The sequence below is a fragment of the Dasypus novemcinctus genome, chromosome 24 (genome assembly GCF_030445035.2).
Source record: "Dasypus novemcinctus isolate mDasNov1 chromosome 24, mDasNov1.1.hap2, whole genome shotgun sequence".
NCBI lineage: Eukaryota > Metazoa > Chordata > Mammalia > Cingulata > Dasypodidae > Dasypus > Dasypus novemcinctus.
Genome location: NC_080696.1, coordinates 27,629,353 through 27,645,459, shown reverse-complemented (window position 1 = coordinate 27,645,459; position 16,107 = coordinate 27,629,353). Strand labels below are relative to the sequence as shown.

At 35.9% G+C, this 16,107-nt stretch overlaps 2 pseudogenes; both read right to left on the bottom strand.

Annotated features, from left to right (window-relative positions):
- Nucleotides 1–7,932: 7,932 nt before the first annotated feature.
- Nucleotides 7,933–8,855, bottom strand: LOC101445861 (olfactory receptor 5D14-like; annotated as a pseudogene).
- A 3,943-nt stretch (nt 8,856–12,798) lies between these two features.
- On the bottom strand, nt 12,799–13,738 carry LOC101445409 (olfactory receptor 5D13-like; annotated as a pseudogene).
- Between the last annotated feature and the right edge of the window lie 2,369 nt (nt 13,739–16,107).

Sequence of the window (16,107 nt, the reverse complement as noted above, 5' to 3'; positions counted from 1 at the left end):
ATTGAAACATGACAAAATGCTTGAACAGAAAATAATATAAACAGATAAGTACAACACTGTGGTTTGATAAATAATTAAAGAATGGATGATGAACAGAAATCATGGCTATCAAAAATTTGAACTTGTTCCAGAGGAATTACAAAAGGTTTCCTGCAATGGTACACATCACAGCAGGTTTTGATGGATCAAGTCACCAAAGCTGATGAGACATTGCACAAATGGACTGATACATAGACTTGAGAATTGAATTATGTACCCCACTTAAGGCATATTCAAGTCATATTATGCATTCCTGAGGTTTTATAAATAGTATCTTTGAATATTTTCAGGTATGTCAGGGTGTGGACTCATTTATTTATAGTATTTTCAATGATCCTCTTTAAGCATGGCCAAACTTTATAAGGATGGGCCTTAATCCACTCATAATTCCTTATGAGTGGAAGTCTTATAAGTGGAATAAATTCAGATAAGAGAAATCGGAAGAAACTAGGAGAAGCCAGAGAGAGAGATCATCAATTGATGGAGGATGAGCCCAAAAACTCCAGGGAAAAAGTATGGCCTGTTGATGCCTTGATGTTGAATTTACAGTCTACAAAAAAACATGTTTTAATTTCCTAGTTGCTAAAACAAATACCACACAAGGGGTTTGCTTAAACAAAGGAAACTTATTGGCTCACAGTTTTGAGGCTAGACAAAGACCAAAACTGAGGCATCAGCTAGGAGATCCTTTCTCTAAAAAGACTGTGGTCTTCTGTGACTGACTGCCAGGGAATGTGGGTTCTTAGCTTTTCTGTCACATGACAATGCTCATGGCAGTGTTTTCTTTCCCTTCCATGTTCTGTTGACATCCAGCTTCTGACTGTTTCCTCTGGCTTTATCAAGTTTTGTTTGAATTTCATTTATGCTTATAAAGGACTACAGTAATTTTGGTTAAAGTCCAACCTGGTTCAGTTGAGCCACAACTTTACTGAAGTTCATCTTGAAGAGATTTTCTTTACAATGAATCCACATCCATTAGAATGTGGACACAGACCAAACGCACAGAATTCAATCCATTACATTATAAGACAATGGATGCTTGTTGTTTAGGCTAACCAGTGTGGTTTAGTACTTGTCATGTTATATTATATAATTATATAGAATTTTTCTTGATATTTTGAACCTAATATTTTACAGAAAAGAGGAGATGAGTGAGGATGGTAGGGAAGTATTTGATACCATTTTTAGGAACTGAAACGTCCATTTTTTTAACTTGGATTCATTCACATTTACATACCAGGGAATGATTTGTTTATGATAGCTTTCACTTATTAATTTGAATTGAGTTTACACTTATTTAATTAATTTTTAGAGTAAGTAATGCAATGACTTTCTCTCCCTTTCTCTCAGTCATATGCAAATCTCCCAATATATCCTTCCAGAAGTATTTACATATAATCAAGCCAATATATAAAAGTAAGTTGATTTCTTTTGTAAACAGTTATTTCAGTGGCAGTATGATGGACAGATATGAGGACCAGTCTATAGGCAGGAAGAACAAATTGAAGGCTAGTGAACAACCTGAATGTGAAATAATTAAAACATGAGGTAAGGAAATATCAAGGTAAGAGAGAAAACAGAATCAAGAACTTGGTTGAAATATAGATTGTTAACTATGTGATAATCAAAAGAAAAGATGAGATAATGCTATGAGTCGTAGAAAATATGAATGTTAATCAGGGATCTAGGAAGTTGGCAATAACATTAAGAAAACCTAGGGATACTTGTTATAGCCCCAGATATAGCTTCTTCTGGGGACACTGAGAAATCAAATTTCCAACATCTATCATCCTATCCTCGATGTACATGAAGAGATACTTTGTGTCTGGAACCCTTAGCAGAAGATAATTAAGTAGCAGAGGGACCTGAAGGCAGACTTTTCAATGTCCCCGTTAGCTTAGTGTACCAAGGGTGTGATTACGCCTTGCAGAGGCCAGGAACATGGAAGATACTTAAGAAATATTTTTGAGTAAATTAAAAATATGACTTCTGCTATGATTATTAAATAACAATTTACAGAAACTATGGGAAGACATGGAGCACAGGGAGAAGACTTCTAAACCTCTATGTAAGTTTTATCTAAAATATTTCTTAAACCACAGTGGTTTTCCTTCATGTTTCCAAAGAAACCTGAATTACAGCAGGAAACAGTACTTAATATTAATTGTTTGTTTCGAAGTCTCTGGAGTTAAAGCAACAGATATTCTCTTTGGACCTGCTGTAGAAGTAAACATAGGAATATTAGCATCTCCCCAAAACAAACTTTCCAAAGCCAGGAGGATAGCTGCATTATTTTTCAGATTCTGAGAGAATTTGGATATTTTACATACAAGGCACCTAGATGTCTTTGGTTAAAGCAGTTCTCTTGGGAAAATCATTTCGGGGAAATTTACAGCCACTGCAGGCATTACATATCTGGGTGATTCAGGAAAGGAAGCAAATGGAGTCTTTCTGCTGAACTTTGTATAGAGGACCTGACTTAGCTTACCTTCTCAAATGCGTGGTCCTGAAAAACTGTTTCCAGGAAGAGGGAGAAATAGAAAGGTCCTGATCTGAAAGTCAGCATTATATGCCTCCCTCCTTCTGTGAGTATTTTGAAGCATTTTACAAGGGAGAAATTCACATTAAATGAATAAAACCAGGCTTCTGGTGAAAGAACATAAACAGAACCATAGTTTGTTTACTATTGTCTACTTTAGTCCATAGTTGCATTCCTTTCCCATGTCTGTTCATTCCTCAATCTTGAGGATTTGGGGATGATGATGTCCACTGTGCTTCTGACTGAGAGGGGGCTTAGATCCCATGGGGCAGATTGATGAAACTGTCTTACTTGCAGATGTAGGTACTCTCGATTTTTGTAATGGATGTTGTTCATCATCATCATTTTATTAATTTTCCTGGGTAGCCTGATGAACTGGAAAGTAGGTGTTGACTGCAACTCTGCTGAGATTCAGGGTTCAACCAACAAATGAACAGTTTGAAGATGTAAGTCTCTGGGACATATATTTAATTGGCATAATGCTAATTGTAGGTTCAAATAAAAGTGGCAAAAGTGCATGTGTAGGGAAATTATAAATGAGTCTAACTCTATTGTATTGGGGACATAGGTTAACATATATTCCAAGATAAGTCTCACTGAGAGCAAGCTGAATTCCTGGAATTGTCTGCCCTGCCTATAGTGTCTAGATGTCTCTAGAATCCTCAGGAGGCCCCCTCTTAAGGCTCTGTTTACTGTAGCAATCAGTGAGATCATCCTGAGATATGCATTAGCATAACCCCTGAAATAACCTCCCGGCTCACTTTGAAATCTCTTAGCCATACAAACTCATTTGTATTTAATATCTCCCTTCTTGCCACTATATTAGAGAATGTAGTAGACTCCCCAGATGGGAATTCAATATCCTTTTGGTTATTGTGTAGGTCTTCACCTACTGAGACAATAGTCCATGACCACTTGAACACATACATATTCCATAGAGGAATGCCCCAAGTGCCCTCTTCTCCACATATCCCTCCACCACCAGTGATCCTGACACAGCTACTACCCTTCTGCAATCCAAACCCTCTACAAAAACAAAGCCCCCCCAAATTTAAATTAAAAAATAATTAAACATTTTAAAAATAATAAAAAACATAAATTTTAAAAAAATTTGTATTTTGCCTTTTATCAGTGTAAGATCTCTTATCTTTTATGTACCATGACAATTTCTTCTGTATGTTCCCCAAGTGCCTTTTTTTTTTCACTTTATTTTCAAAAAAGATTTAGATTACAGAAAATTCACGTAACAAATATAGGGGATTCTCATATACCCCATCCCCTACCCCTGTACATGTTCCCCTATTAATAACATTTTACATGAGTATGGTACAATTGTTATGATTGATGAACAAATACTGAAGTATTACTACTAACCATGGTCAGTGGTTTACATTATCATTTACATTTTGCACAATATGCTTTTATAGGTTTTGGCAAAATATGTAATGGTCTGTATCTGTCATTGCAATATCATTCAGAACAATTCCAATGCCTTACAGATACCCTGTGTTCCATCTATTCTTCCATCACCTTGAAGGAATTTTTAATTGTAATGATGTAGTGGGGTGCTACTACTGACATCTAGTGGGTGCAGGCCAATGGCATTGTTAAACATGTCACAAAAAAGAGTTTTCTAGTCCAAAATATCAATAGCACTGAGGTTGAGAAATCCAGAAAAAATTGCACCAAAAAGGAATTTTATACTGGAGTCTATTGTCTAGTAAAGACAGTCTTCTGATTTGTCCTTAAATCCTTAGGTATGGGACAGACAGGACAATTGAGGGCCCTATCTTTGCATGCAACCTCAGGCCTTCAGTGTTGGAACATCCAGAACCTGTCAGTTGGGTTGCAGAATCAGAGATTTGACCTACAATAAATGAAAGTATAGTAAGAAATATTCATTTTATGATTCTTTCATATTCTGAAGTTTGCTTTAAAAGTGGTCAAAAGAATTAGTAAAATGGAATCTTTGAAGATGTGATCTTTACAAAATGAAAATATTAATATCTTACTCTAATCAGCCTGGCACAGAGAGATGGGCACATGTCTGCGAGTAGGAGGATTTGAGTTTCAGCTGTAGGTTGATTATCTAATGTCTTTATGTCATTGAAAAAGTCATGGCTTCCTTGGGTTTCCATTTGCCCATTTGTTGAGAAAGGCATTTGATAGATATTCTTTTTTGAAAAATGTAAATCAATATTGACTTGATGCTTGATTCACTTGATCTAGAAGAGAAATGATAAGAAAGTGCTAAACTGTTGTTTAAAGTATGCATTTAATCATGTGAAAATGGGCTATTATTTCTTTTATCAAAATATATATGCATATCTTCACTATGTAGAAATGAGTGTCAGTTACAGAAGTTATTTTAGAGATTTACACTTTCAATTAGTTTTTGTAGGAAAGACATGATAGTTCTTTCATTTTCTTTCCAAAACTCATGAAACCAGTGAGAGTGAAATGTCTTACATCAAAATTCGATTTGATTTAATAATTAGTGCACTTTCAAGTCTTAAAAATTATATTTGAGAACATGAAAAGAATTAAGTTTTATAATTCTTGAGAAAGTAATATTAACTAGTACTCTATTTCTGATATTTCAGATAGTCCTGTCTTGGATATACCTACCAGGATTATTTCAACAGTTAATTTTGTCTCACTTTATACTCTACACATGGGATAATTACCCATGCTTCACATATTCATCATGCTTCTTAATATTTTGTTTTCAAGATTGATTCTCAGATTCCATGAACAGGAAATATGCTTTTGTCAGAGAGAAATATCACTGCAGGGGTCACATTTACCCTCTTGGGCATCTCAGATTGCCCAGAAGTGTAGGTTGCTCTCTTTTTTGATATATCTTGGTGTATCTGGTCATTTCCAGTGTTAGTGGATTTCAAATGGGTTTGAAGCCATGGAGAAATAAGGCAAATAAAATAATATTTTACCTTCTTCCTAATGATTGAAAGTCCCTATAGTTTGGAAGATGATTTTAAAGAATCTTATAGGATTCTGTAGATGTTGATAATTTTAATGTTTCTGTGTGACCTGTGAACTAAACTGTGAGCCTTGTGTATCTGCATTTTACTATTTGAAAACTCCTAATTTTCACAAAATCAATGTCCTAAATCTTGTCAAAATTAACTCTCCTAATATTCTCATTACTGTTTATATGAAAAAGTGAAAACTCATATTTGAATCTTACAATGGAAAATGAGTTTTAATTTAAAGGCAAATCATCCATTATCATATGCATTAACAAATTAGAAAGCCCTTTCCTATGATGAATCAAAATCTTCCTCTAAGTAACCTTTTTCCATGCATTCAATTAAGAGAGGAAACAGCACATGCAGTCATAGAATTTACTGATTCTGTGGGTGACAGTTTAATGTGTCCATTTTAAAGAGTCCTCAGAAACAGAATTAAGTGTATTTGGTAAGACACTGAGAACAAGAAGAAAAGATGTTGAGTTAAATAGAATATTCTGGACTTTGTGATACAGGACTATTAGAAGCTCATGTCCAGCTTTTGGGATTTCATGCATTCACTTTCAAAATAATTTTAGATAACAATGTGCTGACACTCATTGTTTATCCAAATAAGGATGAAAAATAGAATTAAAATAAATTAATTAAACACATTCGCACGCAGAAGTAAACAAAATTCCCTTCTGCTGAAATTGAATGGATATTAATTAATGCATATACTTCTCCAAACATTGTTGAAGGAGGCTTTTCAGGGAGACATTGACATCGATTTAATATTACAAATATTCACTAGGAACCTATTATGTTTTGGCAAATTGTTACCTTACCTCAGAAAGTAAACTATACATGTTAGGTGTTATCATGGGAATTTTTATATAGATTACCTCATTCCATATTCACAAAAAACCCATGAATCATTACTATCCCCATGCAGAGTTAAGGAAATCTAAGTTCCTTGACTCAGCAAAGTCCACAGAGCATTGCTATTGGGAATGCAGACATTGGTGTCAGATGGATCTGAGTTTAAATTTAAATTCAGTTGGTCGAGCTATGAAACCTGGGGCAATTTTTTAAACTTCAGGATTCTTATTTGTAAATACAAATACAGACATTATGAAGATTAAGTAATGGGAAAATGCTTATAAACCATTTAGTGTAGTGACTGACATAAAAATTCATGACATTGTAAATCCTCACAGGGCCTACATGATGGAATAGAGGAGAGTATGGGCCATGATGTGAACCAATGTATATGAGGTGCAGAGGTGCCCAAAGATGTACTTACCAAATCCAATGGATGTGTCATGATGATGGGAACGAGTGTTGTTGGGGGGGCGGAGAGGGGGGGTGGGGGGGTGGGGTTGAATGGGACCTCACATATATATTTTTAATGTAATATTATTACAAAGTCAATAAAAAATTAAAAAATTAAAAAAAAAAATTCATGAAAATAATAATATTCATATCAGTGAATATTAAAGGTGTACACCAAAGCTTCATGAGCAATGGGCAGAGAAAAGAGCCCTACCTATTACTGCAGTCCATATTATTTTTTTCTACCACCCGAACTGTACTTCACTATTTCCACCAACATTACCCGCACAGAAGTTCATGAAATCACGGTGATATTTCAATGTGTGGTAATTTGCATTTGCTGTTGTCCCTGCCTTCACAGTTCCCCAATCAAGTGAACTAAATTTTCTTCTACCTTCTAGTCTTGGGGAAAGCACTCCTCATTCTGGAAAGTGGACCTCAGTTTTCTGTCTACGTTAGAAGACATCCTTGTTCTTTTAAACACTCTTCATATTTATGCAGTCAGAGTACATGTTTATATATCAGACTTGAGGTTAAATTGCATTAATAAATGGGTTTTTAGAATAAATCCTTCTCTAAGACTTTGTTTTGTAACACACTAGATGTAAAACATTGTGTAATGCACTTAACATCTTTGAGGTTTTGTTTCCTCCTATGTAAAATAGAATATTAATATTACCTGACCTCATGTATCACTTTGGATCTTAAATGTGATAGTTTGTCAAAATTTACCTCAACACCTGTCATGCAGAAAAAAGTGAAGAAAAGTAAGTTATTATTTATAATAATATTTACCTTTACCAGCTGCTATTTGTAGTATTTTTGTTTGTTTTTACAACATTTGAAGAAATAGATGTTTTATGGATCAAAATCCTGTGAAATGTATCCCAGAATTAAACTTCTTTAGCATTGTCAAAGGATTTGAACTTATTAGTTCACAATCTATTAAAATCACAATTATCCGTAAAAATATCATGTTATATGTTTTAGAAGTGGGTTAGGCCCTGGCCCAGTTGCTCACTGGGATGGAAAACAACTTCTGAGATTGGTTCAGTGAAATAGGACTTTCATATCTATTCATTTTCAGGAGGTCCCCTTCACATCTTAGTTCCTCAAGCTGTAGATCAGGGATTTAGCATGGGATTGACCACTGTGTAAAATACAGAGGCAACTTTGATTGTTTGCTGAGAGTTTTTGGAGTTGGGCACACAGTAGAGAGGAAGTATGGTCCCATGAAAGATGTTGATGACAGTCAAGTGGGAGGCAAAGGGGAAGAAGGCTTTGGGAAGTCAGCTGGCAGAACTGATTTTCAGTACAGTCACAAAAATAAAAACATATGAAGTGAGGATGACCAGCAGAGAACTCACCTCATCAAAGGTGGCAAAGCCAAAAAGCAGCAGGTGGGAAATATCTATATCAGAGCTCAAGACAGCAATACGAGCAGTATACTCACAAAAAAAGGGGTTGAATACATCATGTCCATAGTAGTTTAGAAGGAGAGCATAGCAAAAGCGCACCAAGGTGCCAACATACTCCAAGGATATGACCCAGCCACCAGCAGGGCACAGTCTCTGTGACATGGCCATCATATAAAGCAGAAGGTTACAAATGGCCACAAAACAGTCATAGGTCATCACAGTCAGCAGAAAGGACTCAGTAACCATAGCAGTGCAGGACAGGAAGTACTGTAGTATGCAGCTAAAATAGAAGACGTGTTTATCTGCCATAACCAAGTTCTCAAGCAGCTTGGTAATGACAATGGAAGAGTAACAAAAATCAACAAAAGAAAGATGACTAAGGAAAAAGTACATGGGGGTGTGAAGTTTAGGGTTAATCTTGATAATTACTATCATTCCAAGATTTCCTACCACAGTGATAATATACATGGACAAAAACACCAGAAAAAGAGGAATCTGAAGCTCTGGGCAATCTGTGAAACCTAAGGGGGCAAAGGTGCTTTCCACGCTCAGATTTTTTTAGCCATTACTACAGGTGCTTTAATAGGATAGTGTTGTTCTTGCCAAAGAGAAGATTTATGGGAGTGAGTGGTAAATAGGTTATGGACTGTCTACAGAGGGGGAGAAAAAAGAGAAGAAAAAGATATTGGAGCTCATTTTCCTTCTGAATCTCATACCTCATTCAAACACCTTCTATGTATATATCAAACAAAGCTGATTCTTTAAAACATCTTTGAATTTCTATTGCACTTTGTTTTCACTTAAAAAATGCTTCATTGTAATGTATAAGAGTAATATTTGTCCACATGTTATCTTTCCTTTGTTTCCATGTTTCATTGGCATAAGTTCGTAAATTATACTGAGCAAATATTTGTATGGAAATCCATAAACTTGTGAAGGACTCTATAAAAAATGGGGATCATTTATTCAAAAAGCAAAAAATACTGCTCTTGTGTTTGCCTATTGTAGCAGTTTGATATAACTGATGAACTTCAAAAAGAAATATTGGATTATGCTTGTAATCTCATCTGAACCTGGGCATGACTGAGTTATGATTAGGGTATTGAATCCCCACTCCATGGTGGGTGGGAACACACAGATAAAAGGTATGGCAAAGAACAGAGTTGAGAGTTTTCTGATGTTGAAGTTTTGATGTTGGAGTTTGATGCAGAAGACTTAAGCTGGAGCCCCTGGAAGTCAGCATGCAGAGGAAAGAGAAGTCAGCTCCAGGAAGGAAGGAAACTAGAACCCAGAGAAAAGCAAGCCCCAGGAACATAGGAACCCAGGAAGCCTGAACTCATGCGGATGTCAGCAGCCTTCTTGCTCCGAACAGACTTTTGTGAGGGAAGTAACTTATTCTTTATGGTCTGGTATCTGTAAGCTCCTAACATATACCTGAACCTATTAAAATATTTAATAGAATATGGTTTTTATTCTAAGAATAAAGTAAGATGCTAGAGTATATGAAGAAAGCATAGTAATCCCATTAGCACATTTTATTACATAAAAGCTACTTCCCTCATTGAATAGCTCAGTTGCTGTGGTGCTGTTGCTAACTAAGGAAGGCAATGGACCCTTTTGATCACTCAGTGGAGAGATCTACTTTATTGCAGTTTATAGCCTAAAGCTTAGATTCTATTATAGCCCAAGCATCTTATATATAAATATATATCTTAGGAATAGCAAGAGTTATCAGATAGGAATTCTAGCAATATTAACCAGAAAGTTATCTTTGTATAAGTAAAATAGCATACCATACCAATTCTTATAAAAGTATATACATACCCATTTAAGATTTATATAAAGAGGTTATGGATAAATATACATTTCCATTTGGCAAGTTTATTCGATTATTTATGAAATAGTTGTTAATGGATAATAAACTCAATTATTTCCAAAGTATCAACTTCTTATTTAATATGATTGAGTCCAGAATTGGGGAGCAGTTACATTGACTTAACATAAAAAGAAAAATTAAAGACCCAAGTTCCTGTACTAGGAAAATATTTTTACTGTTTCTGAGAAAATCTGAAACAACTCACCTGCTAGAGAGAAACAGGCTACCACCCCCTGATTCTCTGTAAGCTGGGTACAACTGGGACTTCATGGATCTTATACCTAACTCTATAGCCTTTGGGGCTTGAACTCAGGAGAATCACTAGCAACTTATTACTCACAAGCCTCAAAACAAGTAATTAAGTCAAATGCCAGTTATCTTATACTTTAATGAATAGGAGATTGTTGAAATTACACAGAAAATTTGAAACTTGAAATTGACTACCTTGTATGTTTATTACTAAAATGTCCTCTGGAATTAATAAAACTAAGCTAAAGCAGATTTCTCAATGGTTAGTCTCTGCATCACCTATACCAGAACTGACTGGAATTTTGGGTTATGACAATTCCCAGGTCCAAATAAGATTTCCTAGATCAGAATATCTAGCAATGGGACCCTATAATATCTACATTAAAATGGATTTGGGTGATACTTATGATTATTAAACTGTAAGAAGCACTGCTAATTGATTTTTTTTGAAAAAAGGAAAGTTCAGGATAATCATGATTTCCCTAGATGGATAGAAGCAGTATTTGTTTAAGAACTTAGGTGTTGTATATTTAGCAGGGTACTAAACAATGAGAAGAACAAAGCAACACTTTTTGCTAATTCTTCCATAAATATAAATTCAACACATTATTGAATACATATTATGCATATTACTTTACATTTGCCTCTCCATGTCCACTTTCTGCTCTTGTCACTCTCATTATGTGCTCTAGAAGGGCAATGGGCTCCGTCACCCAAATTCCCTGGTCCTTGAGTTTCAGATAGGGTTCTCTCAATTGATAGGACCGTCAGGAAACCTAAAGCCAAGAGTATTCCCTGGTCACTACAGTCCTTGAATCATTTTCTTAATGTGTTACTTTAGTTTTCTTCCTCAGAGACTACTGTAGTCTATCTTTTGTATATCTTTTGCCTGCCTAAAATATTTGTCACTTTTTCTTGATTTTAAAATTTTTTTATTTTTGCTTTGTTCCTTCTCAAAGTGTGATGCCAACAAAAATGGCAAAGTAAAGAAATTCCAAAGCAAGAACTAAGACAAAAACTGTTAAAATCAACTGTATTTGAAACTCTGAAAGCTAACCAAAAACTTGTAGCAAGAAGAGGAATGCTTTGTTAAGCAAAAGCTGCTGAATCTCAGAAAGAATAGAGTGCTTTGTGCCATTTTAGCTTGACTTTGAAAGTCTGTAACTTAGTGATGCCTTACAAGATAATAACCCATGTTCTGGTATGGAGAAACAGTAGAATAACAAAAAATCTGGGAGACTAGTTGAAGAGAATGAGATGCTTTGAGAAGCTTGGGTATGTTTCTAGGAATATAGGAGTCCATACACATGCCCAACGCTGGGTGCGTATTCAGGAAACACTTGAGAGGGCCCTGATTGCTCATCTCTGGCTGAACATCAGGCTCAGCAAGAACCTATCTGAGTGTTGAAAGCATGCATTAAAAGGGTTGAAGGCATGTAATCAAAACTCATGTGCCAAGATTGGGACATTTTTCTTTTTCTGGTTCCAGGCATTTGAGGAAATATCTACCCAGCTGACTACTAAAGTAATGGAACAGTGACTTCTGAAATCAGTTATCAGTGTTCAAAACCATGTGGCCCTGGCAAATGGATAGACATATAGATAAAAGAAATATATCTGGAAGTCCAGAAATAGCCCAGACATTCTCATTCATTGCTTAAATGGGTTTGACAAATGTTTAAAAGCATCATTTACCATGTCAATATTATATGAGCTAAAAAAATTGGGTTTTGCTTTATTTACATGCTATATTTTTAATAGTTTTCTAGGGCAGCCAAAAGAAATCATCACACAATTGTTTACTTAAAACAACAGAAATTTATTCTTTCACAGTTCTGGAGGCCAAAGTCTGAAAAATGGTGCCAGCAGGGCTGCACTGTCTCCAAGGGCTCTAGGGGTAAATCTCTTTTTGCCTCTTCTTCCTTCTTCTTGCTTCTGATATTTCTTGGTTTGTGGCAGTATAAATCCAGTCATTGCCTCCACCTCCTCATGGCTATCCTCCCTATACGTCTCTGTGGGTCCTTTTCTGTCTGTCATAATGTTCCACTGTGATTTCCTCTAGATCCTTACCTTAAATACATCTGCCAAGACCCTCTTTTATAAAAAGGTCACCATTCTGATGTTCTGGTAGAGATGATATTTTGGGGGGTACTCCATTCCACTACACTTGTTTTATTTCACATATGGTTCAAAGCCATTTTATTAAATATTGAACTGAATATAAATTAAATGATCAGGTAACTGATATATTACAATAGATTTAAAAATCTTGCCAGATGAATTGAATAAAATAATTTGAATCTTCATCTCTCTTGGTAACATTGAATAATCCTAGACATAAAAAATCAGATTCCTTTGGAAATAAATAAATCATCAAGTTATTATTGAGTGATTTACCAACTTTCTGATAGTCTCCTTTACATCTTTGTTCCTGAAGTTGTAGATCAAAGGTTTCAGCATGGGGGTCACCACTGTATAAAATACAGAAACTAATTTGACAATGAGCCCTGAGTTTTTGGAATTGGGTACACAATACAGGAACAGGACAGTCCCATGGTAAATACAGGAGCAGGACAGTCCCATGGTAAGATGGCTATCAGGTGGGAGGCAGAGGAGGAGAAAGCTTTTCAGCTTCCACCAGAGGAAAGCACTCTTAGGACAGTAATGAAAATGAAAATGTAAGAAGTTGAGGATCATTACAAGACTACTAACTTCATCAAATATGGCAATGACAAAACAATTGACTGATGTAGGATTCAGAGACAGAGACAATAACTGAATGCTCACAGACAAATTTGTTTATGATGTTAGACCCACAGAAAGATAATTCTAGGAGAAAAGAGGTCAGTATCAGGGAAGAGACTATGCCCCATGTATACAGTCCAGCTACTAAAGATGCTTTTGGGACATGATGACTGTGTAGAGCAGAGGACTGCCACAAATTGGTCATGTGCCATCAGTGCCAACATGAGTGTTTCTGTCACTGCAAATATACAAGCCAAGAAGAACTGCATGGTGCACCCAGTGAAGGAGATGGTTCTGTCTTCCACAACCAAACTCTCCAAGAGTTTGGGTGTAGTTATAGTGGAATAACAGACACTCACAAAGGACAACTGGCTGAGAAAAAGTACATGGGGTTGTGGAATTTTGGATTGGTCTTGATAATCATAATCATACCCAAGTTTCCCACCACAGGGACTGTATATATGGTCAGGAATGCCAGGAAGAGGGCCACTTGGAGATCGGTGTTCTCTGAGAAACCCAAAAGGATGAATGTGGCTCCAGCACTCTGATTTCATTCAGATAACATCATGATCGTTCTTGAAGATAATCTGTTATAATAACAATAAAAATATTAATGTTGCTTAAATACTGAAATAAAATATTTACCATGTGTTAGAAATTGTGCTGAAACAGTAAAATATATTACTTAATTTAGGTCCTGGTAACACATCATGAACTATAGCACAAGTATCCCATGTTTCACCTAAGGGAACTGAGATACCTGTAGGTTACAGAACTTGTTTGATGTTACGTAGCTAGTAAGCGGTGAGCTGGATTTTTAAGCCAGGAAGGTTATCCTAAGAAGCAGAACTTGAATTAAGGAGTTTCCTTAAGGGAAGTAGTTTTCTACAGTATTGTAAAAAATGTGATTTTCACAGTTGCATCATTCTGAAGGTTGATGTTCTTTAAGACTTAATATAATGAAGAATGTCAATTCACCAATTGAGTGTGAAAAAGCATTATGGAAAGGTGGTAAAACTTTAAAGGAAATAAAACTAATAAAGTTATGACATCCAGAGGAAGAGTCAATGGAGGTACACTTTCCCTGGGAAGTCAGGTTTTTAGAGACCTCACAGGAAATTATGAGTTTTGAAAAATATGTAGGATGTTGAAGGAAATAAGGCCTTATATGCCTTCAAGTTTTTCTTTGATTCTGTATTCCTGATGCTTCAACAATTGCTTTAGTGTTCAAAAATAAGGCAGCATCATGGTAATGCAATGAACTTGCATTTTATGGCATGTGGCTTATTTTCACTAATATGTTTTCATTCCCACTTCAGTGCATCCTTAGAGTGACCCAATGTTCTCGACTCACCAAGAACCCTTGACTATTATATTTTTAATGTCTACTGTTATCTTTTAATTTGGCAACTTTACTAGCCATATTATAGCATTAAACCACAATCCTATTATATGACTACAATCTCTGAACTGGAGGGTAACTGAAAATGCTTTTTGTCCAAGCAATCCAGAGCAAGCTAACCAATGGTTATAGAATGGTTCGTGCATGCAACTCCTTTGTAGAGGGGTATTGATTAAAGGTACTTACGTGATTACCTTGTTATGAGTCATTCAATCTTTGTTATATTTGTATATGCTATTTGAGAAAGCAAAAAGATCATATATTTATAAGCAGTTTATAGCCATAATAGTCTCAATTTAGGGAAACGGACTTTGGCCCAGTGGTTAGGGCGTCCGTCTACCATATGGGAGGTCAGCGGTTCAAACCCCGGGCCTCCTTGACCCGTGGAGCTGGCCATGTGCAGCGCTGATGCGCGCAAGGAGTGCCTTGCCACGCAAGGGTGTCCCCCGCGTGGGGGAGCCCCACGTGCAAGGAGTGCACCCGTGAGGAAAGCCGCCCAGCGTGAAAAGAAAGAGCAGCCTGCCCAGGAATGGTGCTGCCCACACTTCCCATGCCGCTGACGACAACAGAAGTGGATAAAGAAATAAGACGCAGCAAATAGACACCAAGAACAGACAACCAGGGGAGGGGGGGAAATTAAATAAATAAATCTTAAAAAAAAAAATAGTCTCCATTTAGAAAATTATTAGTATTAAAAAATTACCATTAGAGAGTATGTTGCTGAAAATTTCAAGCTAATAAAAAACTCTTAGTGCAGATCCCATAGACAAAGATACCATCTTGGTTTTCTGACCAGCTCAAGGTAGAAAGGAAGTATTACCTTTTTTCAAAGTTAAATGCCATTTTTGACTTTCTTAAAAGTGTATTTCCTGCACAGGTAAAGAGAATGGTCAGGAAAGTAACAAATAGCTCACGAAAGAACAACATAATGAAAAAATCATGAATGACAGATGCTAATTTATTATTTGGTTTATTTGATTTTTCATTTTGCTTACTTGTAATATACCATTTTCATAGTCTTATATTAAATCAAAACCAAAATTACAAAAAGCTTTCCCATTTCTTTCAAGTGATATTATCAAACATTCTTGGTATGCATGCAGATATTATTTTCAGGAAAGCAAAATTTCATGGTATGTTGTGGTCACTATTACTTTATGCATATTATTTTCATATTCTCTCAACAAGATACTGAGATATTGAGGACATGCTCAGACTTTATTACTTCATTTTTAAAATTTTAAGAATGCTTGTACAGTGCTAGGTAGTGGTTGATATTCTCATAGCAGAAATCAGGATCAGAGAAGGAGGGAGGGAGTAGAGCTTAACAACCCAAAACATTTGTCAATGGATGTATGGACATAATAGATATTATGGTATTTGGACTACCCAGTGAGTTCCCCTTGGTCAGGTATTGCAGAAACTCAATTTCTCCCACACAACTGAGAGAGAACACAAGGCCCCTGAAGCCAATTCACTTGAGGATCCTACTACTATTATAAAAATCTCCAGGAAAATTCCCACTCAAGATTCAA